The sequence below is a fragment of the Crocuta crocuta genome, unplaced genomic scaffold (assembly GCF_008692635.1).
Source record: "Crocuta crocuta isolate KB4526 unplaced genomic scaffold, BGI_CrCroc_1.0 scaffold488, whole genome shotgun sequence".
NCBI classification, from domain to species: Eukaryota; Metazoa; Chordata; class Mammalia; order Carnivora; family Hyaenidae; genus Crocuta; species Crocuta crocuta.
In genome coordinates this window covers 1049034-1067517 of record NW_027530995.1, presented here as the reverse complement: position 1 = coordinate 1067517, position 18484 = coordinate 1049034, and positions in this window count along the sequence as shown.

Genomic DNA, 18484 nt, shown 5'->3' with positions numbered 1-18484 from the left:
AGAGAAAGAAAGTAGAGAACTATCAATGCTTATTTTTTTCCTGATACAATTAAGGAACAGACTAATATTCTAGAAATGTATATTTCAAAATTATTTTGTTCTAATCTATTAGATTAAAGTAAAGCATGTTTCAACATAACCTCTTTGAAGTCACTGTTACTGTNAGCCCACTGAGTTTTGAATCAGAAACATCTGAGTTTGAATCCTGGCTCTCTGTCAAGCTCCTTTTTATGTCAGCGGTTCTCAAATTTTTAACATGCATCAAAATCACCTGGAGTGCTTGTTCAACCACAAATTACCAGCCCAAAGGTTTCTGATGGACTAGGTGCGGGACTAGACCTGAAATTTGTATTTCTTGTAAGTTTCCAGATGATGCTGAGTGGTACACATTAAAGCAAATTACTCCTTGTTTTGAGTCTCAGATTCTATGGCTGCAGAAATTGCAAAGTTTCTACCTATACCATAAATATTCATTTCCTTTTCTCTCTATCAGTCAATACCCATGAAACAGGTTTAAGATCCTGTCCACAATTCTGAAACCCAAGCATTTCAGAACAGAGAACTTCTGGGGTTTTTTCTCTTAAATTTGGTTCAAATGCATGTGGCAACAAATGTGGTCTATTAACAATCTTCATTTCTTACATACTGTTTTTATTTTTAAAATATTTCATTATATGTACAATTTGGTTATTGGGTGCTGTAGCCCTACCCCACTAGAGTTGTATTATACAGGCTACGGACCATAGTACCTTTCTAAAATGAGGGACAATGTCTGAATTATGAAGTCCTGGCTCTGAATGTTTTGGATAAGGAACTGAGGATCTGTGTTTGGCACTTCAACGTATTTGTATATTTTCCTTGACTTATTTGACTCGATTATAAGCCCCTCAAGAACAGAATCTTGCCTTTTGTGGCCACCCCACATCACCTAATACATACTGAATGTGAAGTATATGCTAAATAAATAACCACTGGTTTGAATTCCTTGACCCTAATAAGATTCGAGTAAAAAAGATTGACATGATTCCATAGTGTGAGATTGGGGAAAGAAAGGTAAATCAAAAACATTACAAGGCTCCCGAAATTGCAATTCTGACTATAATCCCCATAATCTCAAATGATTCTGACAAGAATAAAATGTAACAATGACATTCCTGCTCCTCTTTGTGCTTGTCACACATCATATCTACAGTATTGAAACTAGACCTTGTTTCCTGTCACGTTCTTAAGAACCTGTGACCTACTTCCATATTTCTATTTGACCTCTCTTTTCTGATGGCTCCTTTCTGTAAGATTTTATGTATGCTGAAATCTTTTTGCCTCTTAAAAAATTAAAGAGCCTTTTCAATAAATGATGTGGAAATAACTGGATATCCATAGACAAAACCAAAAAAACAAAAAAACCCAGAAACCTTTACCTAAACCTCACACCTCATACAAAAATTTAACTCAAAATGGGTCATGGACTTAATTGTAAAACATAAAACTATGAAACATTCAGAAAGCTCATAGGATAAAATCTTTGGGTCCTAGGGCCAGGTAAAGAGTTGACACCAAAGAGTTTTTAGCATGGACACCAAAAGGAACAAGTGATAAACGGGACGTCATTGAAATTTAACATTTTTGCTCTGTGAAAGACATTGTGAAAAGGATGAAAAGACAAGCTACAGACTAAGGTAAAATATTTGCAAGCCTTATATCCCATAATTAGGGCCAGGAACTACAACATATACAGAACTCTCAAAACTCAAACTCAACAATAAAAAAAAAAAAAGAAAGAAAGAAAGAAAAAATCTAACTAGAGAATGGGCAAAAGACTTAAATAAAATTTCACCAGAGAAGATATATAGATGGCAACTAATTACATGAAAAGGTCACTATTCTTTACGGGAATAAAAATTAAAACCACGGTGACATATTACTACATGCCTATCAAAATGGCTAAAACAAAAAAAGCAACAGCAGCAAATGCTGGTGAAGATATGGAGAGGCTTAATCATCAATACAATGCTGATGGGAATGTAAAATGGTACAGTCACTCTGGAAACCAGTTTGGCAGTTTCTTAGAAAACTAAACATTATTTGTCAGAGGCAAAAACTGAATAGAACCTAGATTCATTTAGTAGGTGATTGGTTGGACAAACTGGCACATCCACACCGTGGACTACTACTCAGCAGTGAAAAGGAAAGGACTATTGATACACAGAATAACCTGGAAGAATATCCAGGGAATTTTGCTGGGAGGAAATGTCAATCCCAAAGTGTTACATACTGTACAATTCCATTTATATAACACTTTTGAAATGATGAAATTATAGAAATGGAGAACAGATTAGTGGTTGTTGGGGGTCAAGGTCAAGGTGGCAGAAAGGTGAATGCAGTTATTAAGGAACAACATGAGGGATCCTTGTGATGATGGAAATGTTCTGTATTTTGACTATGGTGGTAGATACACAGGCCTACATGTGTGACAAAATTGTACAGAGCTAAACACATAAACTAGACAAGTAAAACTGGGAAAATTTGAATAAGTTCAGTGGATTGGATCAATGTCAGTATCTTGGTTGTGATAATATAGTTTTGCAGATGTTACCATTGAGAGGAAAATGGGCAAATGTAAATGTATCTCCCTCCTTTATTTCTTATAATTGCATGTGAATCTACAATTATCCCAAAATACAAAGTTTAATTTTAAAAAATTAAAAAAGAAAAGAAAAAATTCTTTCAACCCCACCTGATTCTGTTTCTACCAACCTATATCTCTCTTCCTTTTATCAGCAAAACGTCTTTAAGAATGGTTCAGACTCTGCTTTTACTTCATTACCTTCTAATCAGCACTCAACTAACTTCAGTCTGGCTTTGAACCCCAATACTCAACTGAAACAGCTATTGCCAAGCTGATTCGAGAATTTCCTCGTCACTAATACCAGGGAACACTCCTCCAGCCTTATTCTGACTGACCTCTGACAGCATTTGACTTAGTTAAATGCCTCTGCTCTTTCTAAGTCTCTCACTTTGCCTTCCATGATACTCCACAGTTCTGCTTTTCCTCTCACCTCTCTGATAACTCCTTATGAGTTCTTTTTGTATATTTTTCTTCTTTCTTAAATGTTGATAACCCTTCATGTTCTTTCTGCCCCAAACCCTCTTCCCTTCTCGCTTTACTCATTCTCACCAATCGTCATCTGTATGCCAATAAATCTCAAGTCTAAATCTCCAGGCCAAATCTCTGGAGCCGAAACTATTATAACTGCCAGCTACTGTCCGTCCTTACAGAATTCATTCAAATCAACATGTCCAAAACTGAACTGTGACCACTCTTTCACTCACCATTGATATCTGTTCCTTTCCCTATATTCCCTTTCTAGGTTACCCAAGCCCAAATCCGAGATGTTATCATCACCAAGCCCAGTGGTTCTCAACCGAGGGTGATTTTTTTCCCTCTGCCCCAAGGGACATTTGGCAATGTCTGGAGGCCTTTTTGGTTCTCAGAACTTAGGGGATGGGGGACTACATGTTATTGGCATCTCATGGGTAGAGGTCAGGGATGCTGCAATATCTTACAATGCACAGGACAGATCCCCACAATAAAAATGACCCAGCCAAAAGTGCTGTGTCAAGGTTGAAAAAGCCTGAACTAATCCCTCCCCCTGGCCACCCATGTCCAATAATTGTCCTTTCTACTCTCTCTCCTAAATATCTCTTGATTCTATCCAGTGATCTCCAGTCCTAGTACCATCACTTTAGGGCTGGTCACCATCATTTCTTACCAAGATGACTGTTTCTTACCTCACCCCCTGTTCTATCTTATCCATTCTGCTCCCTCTTATCAGAAGGAGTCTTTGAAAATTCTCATCTAATCTTATCTCTCCCCAAGATAAAATCTTTCAGTGTCTTCCCACTGTACTGCTCTTAGAATAAAGCCCAGATATGGACAGTTTTCAAAGGAAATACAAATGACAAGTACATATACAAAAGAGTTCAGTTCTTCTAGAAATCAACAAAGTGCAAATTTGAATAATATTTTCCCCCAAACAAATTTGGGGGAAATATGGAAAAACAAGTGACTTTTTATACTGATGGTGAAAAAATGAATTGATACAAACTTTTTCTAGGAAATAATTTGGAAATATATGTCAAGAGCTTTGACTAAGGTCATACCCTTCTACCCAGTAATACAATTTCTACAAGTTTATTCTAACAAAATAATGAGGGATATAATAAAAGATGTATCTAGAAAAAAGTCTACTGCTGTGTCATTTATAACTTACAAACTAGTGGAAATAACAGGTTATTAATAATATAAGAATAAATAAACCATACACATATATGTTTACATGCACAGTCACACATACATATATACAAATACATCATGGAACACCATGTATTTATTAAAAAATATCTTTCCAAAGCCTATTCAAAGATGGGAAAATGCTCTAAGAGGATTTTAAGTAAGTAGATTATATTGTAACATTATATACAGTATAACGCCAATACAATATGTATGCATTAAAACATTATAAGAGGGCACCTGGGTGGCTTAGTTGGTTAAGCATCCAACTTCAGCTCAGGTCATGATCTCACGGTTTGTGGGTTCAAGCCCCACATTGGACTCTGGGCTGACAGCTCAGAGCCTGGAGCCCACTTCGGATTCTGTGTCTCCCTCTCTCTACCACTCTATCAAAAATAAATAAGCATTAAAAATTAGGAAAAAAACAAACATTATAAGAACATGCACTAATAAGCAAAATAAGTCAGGAAGAGAAAGGCAAATACCATATGATTTCACTTATTTGTGGAATCTAAAAACAAAAACAAAATAAATAAATAAATAAACAAAAGCAGAAACAGACCCATAAATATAGAGAACAAACTGATGGTTACCAATGGGGAAGGGGTGAGGGGATGGGCAAAATGGGTGAAGGAGAGTTGGAGATAGAGGCTTCCAGTTGCAGAATGAGTTAGTCACAGGGATAAAAAGTACATCATAGAGAATGTAGTCAATAGTATTGTAATAGTGCTGTATGGTGACAGTTGGTAGCTCTACTTGTGGTGAGCACAGTGTAATTTATACACTTGTTGAATAACTATGTTGTACACCTGAACCTAATATAATATTGTGTGTAAACTATAGTTCAATTTTAAAAAAAGAACATGCACTAAAATGTTAGTAGTGTTTATGTTTGAGTAGTAGTCATTATAATTTTCTTCTCTATTATTTCCTGTATTGTCCAAATGATGGCAACAGGCAAACATAATGTTTGAAATATAAATTGCTAAAATCATTGCTATAGGAACTATGTGCTCATGCACACGTACATGTGTTTAAGAGATAAAGAGGTGAAGAGAGAGAAAGCCTGTTATTCACAGAGGAACAAAGGCGTTGTGACTTGAGGTGTGATATCCATGCGAAGGTGACAGATTTCATTTGTGATCCGAGAAACAAAAGTGAGGTTGGCAAGCAGGATAAGGACAGTCAACAAGGTCCACTTACAGAGGTTCACAAAGATGCTGCAAGGCCTGAGCTTTGAAGGGAAGGACACTGGATACCAGGGACCTGGATCATCGGTGGGCCAGGACGCCAAGCTTGTCCATCCAGGTTTGCCTTACTGGTCAGTACATAGGGAAAGATTTTTACACCCCATGCTAGTCAAGGTCACCACCCTTTTAACAATCCCTCTAATCCTGCATCCCCACACCCAGAAAAGTCCCCTTGAATCTGAAAGCCCAAATAAAAGAAAAAGCAGTATTTTTCACATGTAGGAACAGTGACACAGACTAATTAACATCCTCATCAGACCTGGTCCATTCGGTTTCACGTGCCGGTGCTTCAGCTGTTCCACAGGACCTCCCTCCAGATATGTGAAGTGCATCAGTGGGTTTTCAAATTAACACTTATTGAAATTTGAAAGTCTTCTTTTTCTTAATTTTTTCCCAGTAATATCTATTGACCTTCACAGCTGGGTAATACACATGTGCTTGCCAGGACAAAAATCTAAAGAGCAGAGCCATGAAAAGAGAGGGAGAGAGAGACACCAAGAGAAGGGGGCTGGGAGAAGGAGGACACAGAGGAAAGATGAGGATTTTCTATAAGAAACTGCCAGTATTCTCATTATTTAGTGTACAAAAATGGCAATTTCATATGGTTCAACCACAGTCTAAATAACTATGATCCCACATGTTTATAAGAAAAGAAAAAAAGAGAGAAACAAAGAGGGAAAAGAAAGATGTTACTCATAAGAATGACCTGCACATATATGGGTCCTACATCTCCAAAATGCTAACTCTGATCATTCACTTCTGGAGATAAAAAAACAAGTGGCCATTGTGTACCAGGTCACAATTTAGAGACCCACATGACTGGAAGGAAGGCCTTAAAAAGAACCACATCAAAATGAATGGCTAATAGGTCAAATGCTGGACCCATGGCTTCTGGCTGCCATTCTCCTTTTAGGTTATTGACTTGATAGACTGTTGATTGCCCACTTCCTGGGAGACCGCTAAAATCAGTCACTGCAACATGGAACACGTATTCTTAGTGTGGTTTTACTGCAAAAGGCCTGAGTCTCCCCTGTGGGATGAGTCAGAGAGCTCAGGTGCCCGCAGACTGAGAAGAGCACACACTTCCATTTCTGTTTATGTCTTGCTTTCATGGGTGAAGCTAGACCGCCTTCTGATGTTGTCACTTGACAATGTGGCTTTTGCCAGAGTCGGGTCTCTCCCCTCGGGGAGAGGGAAAAGAGAAAGGGAAGTGGCAGTAACTTCTTTTCTGCCATCTTCCTCCAAATGCGTATTTTTGGACACTCCACTTGGAGTTAGTTAAAAACTGGATCCTTGCCAGGACCTCAGCACAAGGAACACATTGTCATCCCCAGGGAGAATAAACTGGCTGGTGGTTCTCACCTCCAGCTGATTACTGCACGTACCTGGAACAGACCTAAGTTGGATGCCCATCTGTTTTCCAGACACCTATAGCTCATGACTTCTCTCCTTACATGCATGTTCATTCTGGGGAAATTGTATATAAAAAGAAGATAGTAATTGGAGTCTTATTTCTCCATCCATCTACCCACTTACTATTTGCACATCTAGTATTGCTTGAGAGTGTACTAGGCCAGGCAGGCACTGTTGTAGATGCTGAGGCTACAGCAGTGAATGGACAAACAAGACCCCACTCTCATAGAAGGTACCCTTTGCTGGGGGTGGTGCACACAGAAAAGGCAAACAGCTACTCTATATATAACACATCAGGTGGGGATAAGTGGTATAGGAGAGCTGACGCAGGGAAAGGAAGAGAGGGAGCATTGCAGACAGAAGTTAGAATGCCATTTTAGAGTGGATGGTTAATGAAGGCCTCTGTGAAAAGGAGATATTCGGATAGAGAGCAGGAGGAAGCAAGGCAATAGGGCTAGCCAAGTGGTTATCTTGAGGAAGAGCCTACATGGCCATGGAACAGCAAGTGCAAATGCCCTGGGGTAAAGATGCCTATGAAAATCAGAAACTAAGTACCTATATAGTGAATCTGACTGGCCTTGAAACTTTGACGTTTGTTTTATGGGTTTCTAGGGAGTTTGTAAATCTTACTTGATTACTGCAATTCTATTCACTCCTTTTCTCCCCACCTGAATATAAAAAATAATAATTGACTAAGGTCAGATAATTGTGCAGTTTGTTCGCACAAAAGAGAGGAATTTGTGCTCTACATCTGTTTCGGAGAGGAAAGCAGAATATGGTCCATGGCTGGGGAAGCACTGTGCTTCTTGGGGGGAGTGGAGTAGCAAGGAAGATAATGTAGATTCCACTTTGTGAATGACTAAGGGTTCAGGAAGGAGGAAAAGGAGAGCTGAGTCTAAAGCTTGGTCCAAAAAACACAAGTGGATAAACAAAGACAGTAACGCAGGATATGTGGCTAGTTCCACAGATGGAGGGTCACCATCCCTGGAAGATTATTCATGCTTGGGTGAGAATCAAAACCCAGTGGAGACACTGTTAAAATGCGGGAGGTGCTCAAGGCCTGTGAACCGTCTTCAATAAAACATACAGACACTTGCTCAAGGCGGATCAATGAGCAGGCACCGTGGAGGTCCTTGGAGGGCTAGGTAAAAAGCAGGTCTCAAGGAAATGGCTCTTAAGAGGTCTCCTATGAGGGGATGCCAAAAGGTGCCAGGAGCGCTGAAGACAGCTGGTTCTAGCCCTTTAAAACTCAAAACAGGAGCAAAGCCTGACCTCTCCCTGGTAAGTTATCCATGTTTGCAGATGTGGCCTTTACATCTTCAAAGCCCCAAGCAAAGTCTGTCACCTTATGGCCAGGAGATGTCACCAAAAAGAGTCATGGTTTTGTTTTCTTTTTTTTAGTAGATTCTGAGATTCACACATTGTACAAAGGCTTCTGACTTTCTGGGACTGTTTGAGCCAAAAAAAAAAAGGAGCCTAACTCTTCAGATGTCTGGGTCAGTGGTTCTCAAGCTTATGTCTGCAGAAGGATGCCCTGGGAGCTTGATAAAATGTCAGCATTGGGCCCCACCCTACAGAGCTGGTAAATGTAGGTCTAGGACAGACCCTAGTTTACACACATCCAATGCCATCCTGAGGCTGGAAGATAAAAGGACTTGGCTTAGAAAACTGTTGGCCTATCCCTTTCTCTTCTACCAAAATATCCTTTTCCTTACTGATAAAATGTGGTTGTTTGGGGAGAGGTGAGAAAGAGAAATAAGACATGAAAATTGCCCAAAATATCCTGAGATTGTCTCTCATTTTGAATCCTGATTGCAGAAAGTCTGTGTTTATGCTCTTCTCCATTTCTTACATTCAGACACTTCTTGACCCAGTACATAGCTGGCTACATGGCATTAAGATGTGGAGACATGACTGGTCTGCCTACCCAAAGTTCTCGTTCCAAACAACGTGCCTAGAGCTGCATTTCCTTCATCAAGTCATGGCACTCCCCCTAAGAGGACAAGAAGGTGCATTGGCCATACCTTGTAGCTGGCAGAGACTCTGAAGAGAGCAACAGACGGTGTGATCCAGAAAAAAACAAATTGGGAAGTGTGTTGCTGTGTCCCTACTTTAATGAGATGAATCAGTCTGGTTCCTCTTCTTACCTAGGGAGTTAGCTTGTATTTCTTTTATTTGACCAAGAGCAGGGAGTAGAAGGAGAAGAAACGTGGGCATTGGGAGCCCTGCCATGGCATCCTGAGTAGCTGTGAGTCCTCAGTGAGGGCACCTTTCTTCCTTTCCTCTGAAGAATCAGATGGTGGTCTGAAAAACTTCTGAAGGCCCCTCCTGCTCCACGTAGCCAAGGCTCCATGAACCGAAGAGGGGTCATGGTTAGCTTTCACCACAGAGATTAAAACCAAGCGTGCCCTGGGGTGTGTAGGTGGCTCAGTCGGTGAAGTGTGGACTTTGGCTCAGGTCATGATCTCATGGTTCATGAATCTGAGCCCCAGATGGGGCTGTCTGCTGTCAGCACAGAGGCCACTTCAGATCCGTTCTCCACCCCTCTCTCTGCCCCTCCTCCTCCCTCTCTCTCTCTCTCTCAAAAATAAATAAACATTAAAAAACAACAACAACAAAGTCATTCTCTCCAGGCTGTGGGGAAACATGGCAACTGGGGTCATGGTACACAAGTGATAAGATTATGGTGTGAGGACACGCAGCATCAGGAGACAGGGCACAGGAAGAAGGGGGAATGTGTAAACCAAGGTTTCTCAACCTCAGCACTATGGACATTTTGGCCCTAATAATTCTTTGTCGTGGGTCTGTCTTGTGCACTTTAGGATATTTAGAAGTATCCCTGGCCTCTATCCACTAGATACCAGTAGTATCCCTCCTCCCTCACTCCTAATGTGACAATTAAAACCATCTCCAAGGCATTCCTGAATGTCCCCTTGACAGCAAAATTGCTTCTGGTTGACAACTACTACTTTAAATGAAACTGAACACTATGGCTTTCTCCAGCTTTAACCTCTTTTTTAAAAAATTTTTTATAGTTTATTTATTTTTGAGACAGAGAGAAACAGAGCATGAGCGGGAGAGGGGCAGAAAGAGAGGGCGACACAGAAGCTGAAACAGGCTCCAGGCTTTGAGCTGCCAGCACAGAACCTGATACAGGGCTCAAACCCACGAACTGTGAGATCACGACCTGAGCCGAAGTTGGATGCTTAACCGACCGAGCCATTTACACACCCCTAGCCTCTTAATAATTATTCCACATACTCAAGATTTTCACCACTGTACCCTGAAACTATCATTGCTTGGGTATTTGTCTTGTCAGCAATGTAAATCTGAAAGGTAAAAACCACCCATTCCCAATTCAAGCCTCTAGCAAATTAAGATATATATAAATAAAGGGAAATGGCAGTGCGTGAAGGGGCAAAACCCACTGAAGGAAGAGAAATGGAGGGTAAGAAAATGTAGAAGACAGGGCAGCATCTGGGATTACTGAGAGTCAGTCTGGGTTCAAGGAATGATGGACCCTTGAAAGTGAGGGAGAGACTAAGGGTGAGAGAGAAGGAAACTGGANCACTACTGGAGGCATGAAGTCGCCCTGGCCCTGCCCTTGAGAAGGTTAAGTCTATCTGGTCAAGCTCACGAAGGGTAAAACAGTCCATGACTGCCCCTCTGGGAGGAAACACTCTGAGACTCTCAGTTCGTGCTGCTCAGAGGATGAAACAGGATAATCAGGAAAGAAAAGCAGCCCCCAGCACACTCTTACCATCTTCAGTTGGCTTGAAAACAGCAATAGGCATAAAAGCCTCATATAACGCTCCAGAAAAACGCCAGCCACCCCTTCCCTAAAAGAATGAAGCTCTGATTCACAACACTGATTTTCAGGGAGACCCTCTTACTGTCAAGTCAGCTGAATTTCTGTGAATTTTAGATGCCCAAGGGTTGGGTTGCTGTTTTGAATTAATTCCTCTTGCCAAGGGATATAAAAAAGGGTTCCTGAAGGAAGCGTGCAAAACCAGCTCATTACTGTGCAATCCATTCCCCCGCCACCTCACAGAAGATTCAGGCGGAAAAGCTTTGTTGCCACCGTCTGATAACAGAGGTGGTGGCCTGAATACTAACCAGAAAGCCGCAGAGAAGGAAATGTTTTTCGAGAAAATGTGTCTCTTCTGCAGATAGGAAAACAACAAGACAGAAGGAAAAAAAGAAACCCCACAGGTCTCCCTTCACAAATCTCAAGTGGGCAAAACTGCCAGTGTCTTGGGAAGGACTGGGAAGGTTAGGTCTGGGGGTCTGGTTTTGCATGCTCACATAACAGTGCAGTTGATTTGCTTAAATGAGCACAAACAAAGGAATAAATTTGTTTGAAAGGGCAGGCTTCATTATACTCTAATTAATGTAAATCTCACCCACAGAGAGGAACCAAAATAAATAGCTACAGTAATTAAAGTTTAGGGGTTGTGTTTTGTTTAGGGGGGTTGGGCAGGCATTTCAGGGATGCCTAAAAAGGATTCAGATTTGATGGAGTTTCAAAAGTGGGGTGTTGGTCGATAATTTTGCAGAAGAAAGAGCTACCTAAAACAGTCTGTGGGTGCCCCTGACCCAGGAGAGTAGAATTCTTAATCTCCAAGAAAGGAATATACCATGTCCCCACAAGGGGATGTTGGAAAACAAAGAGACCAGTGCTAAGTATCAGAGCTCCTGAAAACGTTAAAGAAAAAGGCCTAAAACAGCAAGGGGGAAGAAAATGAAGTCATTAAGGCATTGTCATTTTGTAATAAGCAGACCAACAGAGCTGAAAGATCAAAGTTGAATTTAGAGCTCACCAGGCAAGGGGAACTCATGTCATGCCAAAGTGAGTTCACTGAGTCTCTTCAGGTCCCCCCAAGGAGAAGGGTCAGGAGTGGGGTTTGTGTCAAATAAGGCAGGAGTCTGAAAGGCATTTTGTGATTGGTTAAGGGGGTGATTTTAGCTCTCTTTGGGGACTGGCTGTTGCCTGATTTATGTCACAAAAGCCCAAGCAGCCTTCTCCAAGAGGTCTAAGGTGTGTCTAATTTAGGGTCATGTAGCGGCCACCTGAATAATAAAATCCCAAGCAATGGCTAGAAATTTCCAAGTTGTACTTTTCAAGTTGCCTAATGACCAGAGTGTCAGTGAGGCAAGTTCAGGGAACACATACATTTTGTTGAGTGGCAAAATGATTAATGCCACACTTGCTTCCATCGGTGACATAACCACACTGCCTGGTGGGGGAGCCAAACATGCACAGATCTCAGATGAGGAAGAATCAGCAAGTGCAGAAGCCCAAGAACTGAACTTGAGCTCGGTGTGTGTGTCAAACAGCAAGAAGGCCAGTGTAGCTAAAGCAAAGTGAGAGAAGAGGAGGTGGTCCAGATCAGCCCAGGACATGGTAGGCAAGACACAGACCTGTGCTCCAAATGAGACAGAATCCGCTGAAGAATTATGAGCAGGGATGTGACACGATCTGATTTACAACTTTTAAAAGGTTACCCTGTCTGATGTGTGAAGATTAGCTAGGCCGGTAAAAGTGGAAGCAAAAACCCAGGAGGTGACGGTGGCTCGGACTAGAGGGGGACAAGACATAGGGGTCAGATCTGTGGTCTGTTTGGAAGGTGGAGCTGACGAGATCTGATGAGGGATACAAGGAAGAAAGAAAGGAAATTAACATGGTTTCTGGACTTTCAGCCAGAGCACCTTCTTAAATTCATGAGAAAAATGGACCCAGGAAAAGTAAAGGACTTAGGGGATAATTAGAAATTCAGATTTGGACACGTTAAGTTGGAGGTGCTGATGAGACATCCGTGTGTGTGTGTGTGTGTGTGTGTGTGTGTGTGTGTGTGTAGAGAGAGAGTGACAGCTGGATACATGAATTTGGAGCATGAATGGAAGGTAGAGGTATAGCTTGAGATCATTAGTATACAGATGTTCTTTAAAGTCATAGGACTGGCTGAAGTCGTTTAGAGGGTAAGTAGGTACAGGGCAGAAAGAGAAGGAGAGGGGAGGCGGAGAGGAGAGGACAGGAAACAGCAGAGGCCTGAGCCACCACAATACATAGAGATCACCGTGTGGCGGCTTGTTTACATGGAAAATCTTCCAGCCTATTTCTAGGTCAGTGGTAGAGTGGAGAGAATGTATGACACACAAAGAAAGGGAAATCAGTGAAGGAACAACTTGCTCGGGTAGTTGAGAGGGGAGGAAAGTGCACAAGGGGAACAGGCCGACCCTAGAGAGGGGTGGGAACAGACCCTCAGTGGTGACAGGAGGGACAGAAACCATGAGGTCAGAGGTGCCTACAAGCACGTTGGTCGAGTTAGTGGTGGTTGAATGAGGCAGTCCGTTTCTGGAGACTTCTGTTTTCTCAATGAATTAAGAAACAAGGTCATGAAGAAGCACGAGATTTGAGAGGAAGCAGTACTGCAGTTTCTGAGGCAAGAAGAGTAGGTCTGAGGAGGTTGTCTCAAAGACTGGGAGAGCAACGTGACCAGAGAAATATCACAGGGTGGCAGAGTGAGGAGGTGAGAGCTACAGTCATCAATCTGAAATGAGGCTGGCAGCAGGGTTGTGTGTTTTTCTCCAGCGATGTTCAGCTCCTCGAGGTAAAATGGGCAGAGATCTGAGTTCGCCCCGGGTCAGGAGGATCAAGTAACGTAGAAGACAGAGGTCTGAGTAGATCTTGGATGTCAAAGTTGCAGGAGAGCAATCACCACAGTAGTTGTGGGGAGGGAGAGAAGGAGGGTGGGAGAGAGCTGCAGGCAAAGCAGCAGTTCAGTGGTGCTGAGCGGTTTGCTCCACACCCTTACCGCTGACGGATATTGGGCCAAGTCTGCAGACATTTTTGGTTGTCACCACCAGGAGCAGGGATAGCGCTAATGCCTTCTAGTGAGAGGTCAGAGGTGCTCCTAAACATCCCACAGGGCACAGGACAGCCCCACAACAAAGAATGTCCTGGCCCAAAGTGTCAACAGTGTGGAGGCTGAGAAACCCTGAGTTAGATCCAGAAAGTAAGGGGAATCTTCACAGGGCAAGGAGGTGTTGCAGCAGGTGAAGGAGAAAGGCTTGGTTGGGAAGTTAGGTGGAAGCAGGAGATCAACAAAGATTTAAGGGGTAAAGGGCTGGGCAATCAGAGTAACTGGGAAAGACTGGCCACTCGGTGGTGACTGGGGGATGCCAGGAATCGTGAATTTGGTTCCGAGGAGGAGATCGAAAAGCAGTCCTATCTCCATCCCTCGTTGGAAAGTTGTGGATGGAGGTTAGAAGCGCAGGCCGGGAGGTGGAGGGAGCAGCCCAGTGCACTGGCCGAGGGCTGCTCTTCCGTCCTGCTGGCAGTCCCCTGGCAGCCAGGGGACAGGCGCTCTTAACAGGAGTGTCACCTAAATTTCAAATATAATCCAGGAAAGGAAGATAGAGATTTATTGTAAAGTATCAAGATAGATGTCTATAAATGGGCAAAAACTCAAAAGTCATAAAATCCTGTATTAAAAGGTCACATTTTGAAAATGATGGCAACTGAATATGTGCGGTGTGATGAAAAAATTTGTGAAGTGTTACTGTGCCAGATGAACGTCCTTAAATGTGTCGTTTACATTTTGACAGTTTCAAATGTTCCCTTTTTATTCCCTCCTTTGGGCCAGGACACTACAAATTCAGGGGACCTTGTGGCTCTTGATGTTGAAAGACAGTCCCTTCTATTTCCATGGAGTTACCAAGTTGAAGAACAAGCTACAGATTTCTCAGAAATGGTTTTCTTTCCCCAAAACAGATGAATGATTTCACGGAGAGTTTTTTAATAAAAATAATGTTAATGAAAACCCACTCTGCACCAAGAATTGTGACCTAGCTATTTCATTACAGTTGATGTTTCATTCTCTCAGGACAAATCAAAAGGTCCAACAGTTTAAGACGATTATTCCAATTCAGTTGTAATGTTTTAAATTTCAGAAGGATTTCATACACTGTCCATAAAGGAAATTTCGCGTTTTAAGGTGTGCCACTTCAAATTAAAAATCCATCTGTAATTTAGGCCATCAGAAAGGATTTCGATGTCAGGCAGTCAATAGTCGAAACACTGCTGACAGTCTGGGATTATTTTATCTCCGGTACCAACTTATTAAATCACACATCGTAAATCCAGATTGCCCAGAGATATCTTCATGATAAGCAAATGACCAAATGGCATTACTATAGCTGTCTGCCTGTCTAAAAACTCCACACTGGTGATTTTTAAGCAGTCCTCTCAGCTTCCTTCTTTCTCACCTTGTTAGGACGTAGCCTTGGTCTCAAGGGAAGCTGAGGTGGACCGTGTGGATAGATGCACACAAATTCAGCAGTACTACTGGGACAACATCCTACCCCTGATAATGAATGGAAGGGAGACAGGTGAAATCTCACTTAAAAATATCATTGCACTGAGTGTTATGTGGAAACTAATTTGACAATAAACTATTTGTAAAAAAAAAAATATATCATTGAAATGTCAGTAAGGTGTTTGGCTCTGTGTGAATGACAGTGGGTCTGTAAAAAACTGTTTCTGAGTAAGTCTATTATTAAGGTTGTTCGTAAATGCTGGTGTAGGAAACCTCTCACTGGGACTATCCAAAAAAAGTACTGGCTGTAAGTGAAGTCGTATCCAGTGCCACTGCTTCCACCCAATACGTAAGTCAAGACGGAAAGGGGATGGAGGTAGGCGAGTTTAAAAGGAATAAAATCATTTATTCCTTTAGCGAGGGAAAAAGGAAAGGGTGTGGCAGGGAAGGAGAAAATCACTCTCTCCATCTAACACACCTCACGTAAAATTTGTTTCCTCTTCTATTTTTCTACACTGTGGAAACAGAAACAAGAAGGACCCAAGGTGGGAGGAGGGAGACAGTAGGGACTGGGGAGCAGAGAGAGAGAGAGAGAGAGGTGTGGGAGAGAGGAAGGAGCCTGAGAGGAGATGCTGTGTCATTCTCTCCCCTCCAGCCCCCAAAGGGCTCTTTCCCTGGCAGCTGATGGAGACTGGGGCTGAGAGAGAGGAGACAGTCTTGTTGTGAATGAAGAAGCTAAGAGGACTTTAAATCAAAGCAAAGTCACAGAACAGTAAAGGCAGGAGGAGCTCGGGGAGTTCAGCACCACAGCAAGCATATGAGAAAAAGAAGCCAAAGGTTTCCGTTTCTAAAGATACTGAAGTTAAAGGAGAGGAATAACGGACATTAGCATTGTTATCACATGATGAACAGAGGAAGCATTTAACTCAGGCTGGTTAACTTCACAAGCTGCAATTAAACAGCTTTTAAAATGTTGTGTGTTTTACACTACAGGTTTAATAAACAGATGGGCATCTGATAGTTATAGTGTAGAAAATGTAGTTATTCATGGGGGGGGGGGCAGATTTAGCCATAAATTACTATTCAAGCTTCAGAAAACCTGTTGTCTCAGCCACATGGAAACATGAAGGAGGCAATGATACCTGCTTGGCATTCAAATGTAAGTATTCATGGAAAGGATCAATAAATGAATTATTAAAAGGTAAAGTGAGGCGTATTAAGAAGTTTAAGAGTTTATCTGAGCAACAATCCATTCAAATAAGGCAGCATCTAACCTAGCAGAGAGAAAGGAGCTCTGAGGAGCCGTATAAAAGACTTTTATAGGCAGTAGGGAGCCAAAAGAAGGAAATTATACTAGGTGAAAAACCAGGCTGATTTTTGCAAAGTCACTTTCCTTCAGGGAATGGCATGGTGCTATCAGGCAGATTACCTAACTATTGCTGACCAGGCGACTTCTGATTCACTAATTTGAGATTCCATTTCTGGGAGAGCTGAAATTGTAATGAAGTTAAAATCTCAGTTAGGTGACGTAGGGCTTAGCATAAGCAGCTCCATTTTGGGCCTGCTGTCTTGTTTTTTAACAAAATGAATGGCTGTGTGCAGAAATGAATGAATGAATGTGAGCAAGCTAGTCACAGAATCCCTAAATTTTCAGGGAAAGTGTGTTAAGGTTGAGAAAGCACACTGCTGAAGAGAAAATAAAAGTTACAAACTAACAGAAAATGCCTCCTCCCATGGTCCAGAGCATCAATCAGCTTTTAATGACAGAGTGCGTGCATATTTATATTGAACTGAACACATGCATTTGACAGCTTAATTCACCGTGTTTTCTCCTCACTACTTTGTTTCTTCAGAAATCTGCTTAGCAAGAATTAAATGCCCAAATGTATGCAATGCAGCATTTCTGATGTTAAGCGACAATGAAAAACCTCTGTGGCATAGTATGATAGGCATTTCCTCCTAGGAAAGCTTTCCAGGAGGCAAAACTTGCATGCCATTTGGGGTGCTTAAGACGGAGTGATTTGCCCTCCATTAAACATGCTTTGCAGTTAATCCTCTCAAAAGTGTGTTTGTAAGCCAACCAAAGAGCTTTGTGCATTAAGAGATTTCGTCAATGACCATGTTTTAATGACCATCAGATCACCAGGCAACAGAGTTCTTTTACCTGCAATTCCCGACTTCCTGCCCCCCAAAAGGCCCCGCATTCAATACACAGGCACTGGAAGATGGGCTGGGGAACCAAGCCAGAGGAGAGAGTGTGAATCCAAAGTACATCAGAGTCTTAAAAACTGGCAAGCCTACTTCCTAAGTAGAAACATCCTTTAGCAGGGGCCATCTGTCTCATATTCCATGTTGAGTCTTTTACCTGTTCTTTTACGTGACAAAATATGGCACAGCAAGAACTTGCTACCCAAAGGACATGTCTTCAAGAATAAGTTAATGGCTCTATCTAAAAAGCACTCAGAGTACTGACTATGACTCTGGGGAACACGCAGGCCTGGCCTTACCATACCCTTCCAACCGGACTTAGCACCTCCCTCACCACATGGACCCCACCTCCCCCATTATAAAATCTTCTCGGTCTCCTCTTGCATCATTTTGTAAGGGTTTTTTTGTTTTGTTTTCTTTTGGTTAAATAGTCAAAAATCTTGAGGCAAGTGGCTTTTGGATTTGAACCCAACCCCTTCACTTTCTGGCAATGTAATCTTGGTAGAAATAACTTGAACCTTTCTATGGCTCAGTTTCTTCATCTGCAAAATGGGATAGAACTAGTACCTCTTTCACGGGGTTGTGAGACACAGGGTAATGCATGTAAAATGTTTAGCAGAGAGGCATACAATACACACTCACTGGGTGTTCACTGAAACTAATGGCNGGTTTGGTTTGGTTTTTATCACTCATCCTCCAAGTCCCACCCCTAGAGATTGTGACTGAATTGATCTAAGTGGGACCAGGGCATTAGGATGCTTTTTAAGGGGCGGCTGGGTGGCTCAGTCAGTTAAGTGTCTGACTCTTGATTTCAGCTCAGATCATGATCTCACAGTTGATGAGTTCATGCCGTGCAGTGAACTCTGCACTGGAAGTATAGAGCCTTCTTGGGATTCTCTCTCTCCCCCTCTTTCTCTGCCCCTTCCACACTTTGAAGTGAGCTCTCTCTCTCAAAATAAATAAGCTTTTTTTTTTTTTTTTTCAAAAAAAGGATGCTTTTCAAG